This window comes from Amphimedon queenslandica, unplaced genomic scaffold, assembly GCF_000090795.2.
Source record: "Amphimedon queenslandica unplaced genomic scaffold, v1.1 AMPQUscaffold_13480, whole genome shotgun sequence".
NCBI classification, from domain to species: domain Eukaryota; kingdom Metazoa; phylum Porifera; class Demospongiae; order Haplosclerida; family Niphatidae; genus Amphimedon; species Amphimedon queenslandica.
The window spans coordinates 130,222-132,443 of record NW_003546284.1 but is presented as its reverse complement, the minus strand read 5'-3'; positions in this window follow the sequence as shown (position 1 = coordinate 132,443).

Here is a 2,222-nt window from a genome sequence, read left to right as displayed (position 1 = left end):
AAGCCTCTCACAGCTGCGACATACATTGACAGTCTGATCAGACAAAGCTTTCTTAAATTCATCATTAGCATCTGAATGCTGAAAATAAAGTACAGTATCTAAGTTTGGTATTCTAAATGGGTCATCTTTTTTGCCATCATTCATAGCGTAATACACATCAAATTCAGTCTCATCGGCTTCATTAATTTTTAAATCTATTAATTGTGATACATTGCCATCAGCAAGGGAAGAATCAATAATATCTATTGTTAAATAGGCATTTCTAGCAACACAAAAGTGTTTTAAAAGGCGTCTCAACAAAGGATAATGAACAGATGCATTCCGTAAAATACGCAGCATACTTTTACATTCAGTATCATTACTACTGCACACAATGATCGCCTATCCTTTCACAAACAATTTCAGAACATTTAAAATATTTATCAACATTATTTTCATCTTTTTTTAACAATTATTGTTTCATTTGCATTATCACAGAAATCATGTTCATGCTCTTGATCTATTTCGTCAACATGCAGGGATCTTGTCATATAATGAGTATTAGGACAATTATCACATGCATCTAAATGCTTCCTCAATTCTTTAATGGGTTCATCAAAATAACGTCTAACTTCAATAATAGAAGTAACGTCACTTTCTAATAAAGGTTTGCACCTGTCTTTACAGTGCCATTTGAGGGCAGGCTTTCTGTTATTAGTATATATTGTATTATTATCAAAATTGTCATCTTCAGAGTCACTATCATCGTTACATTCTTCTGCTTTGTCAATACATGATACTTCAACAATCCCTGCTACATAACAGATGCCATTTGTATCAGGAGGGATTGCAATTGGACTATCTAATTGGCTATCAGGATCATCATTAGGATATAAATATGCTGATTCATAAAAATGAGGCTCACTATTTTTTGCGTGACATTGCTCACCAAAATCACTAAAGCTATTTAACTTCAATTTCCTAATGCTATTTGCTGCACGTATCAATACGCCTGCTTTGTGGGATCTGTTTTTAAAAACTGATTCTAACAATATACTTGATGCAGCATTACATTTACTGTCATATGATGTGTTCTCAAATTCTACACCTTTCGTACTTGATGGCAATAAATCATCCACTATTTTGGGGCTGTAATATATTGTTTCTTTAATTTTAGTAAAATAATATTCCTTTGCTTCACTATTTGGTGCAGGTAATGAATAATTAGAACATAATCTATATAGTATTTGACCATAATTACGTTCGTAATAATCTTTGTTTAGACGCCTCTTATTTTCTTTATTTAGTGCTATCTTTAATTCATTCATTTCATTATCAGATAATTTATACTTCAGGAATTTAACTTTTGTTACATGTAATGTTGCATCTCTACTTTAATAATACTGGTTCAAAGACTTTTGTTTTTGTGTGCCTGGATTTTTTTGATAGCATTCCTTCCACTTATTTTTCTTAGAAACAGCATTTTGGGAATAACTTTTTTGAGAATATTCTAATGACTTTATTCTTTTAGGTATAGGATTCAAATAATAGGATACTTTGGAATACTTCTTTTGATTTATAACTCTTGAGACCCTGTTTTGTTGTACCATTTTTACACTTTTCTTTAAAAAATAATCTGGATTCAATGTATAAAGTTTTTTCAGGCCACTTTAGCAGCTGCAAGTTTATATTTTCTTCCAATTTTATAAGCAATTCTTGATTGACTTTTAATGCGCTTACATTGCCTTATATAATATGATCTTGCAGTGAGGTTTCTCCTAGCAATAAAATCCTCATTATGTCTCACTTTGGAATAATAATCAGAATTTCTTTTCTTTATCCTACGCCCTATTAGATCCTTTGCTAAAACATTACTTATAAGAAATGCACTCAACATTAATTCGACTAGTTCATTTTCATTACATTGTTTTAAAGCATTAATGACATCTCTCCATGATGCTTGGGGATTAGCTTGCAACCACCATATATGCAACTTCATTATTGTGTGTTTAGAACAAAACTTTCCTTTCATAATCTGAACAAAAGACCTAGTTATTCCAGGAAGACAGAGAGCAAATGGTTTCCAGTCAGCAAGTGGTTTAAGGTACTTCACAAATTTACGACGTGACGGTTTGTCATCAATCATTGGACCAGGATTGAGCTCAACATCTCCTGATAAAAGGAGAAGGAGCAAAAAATACTCCAGTTTATAAATGACATCAGAGGTTCCAATATAAGACCCC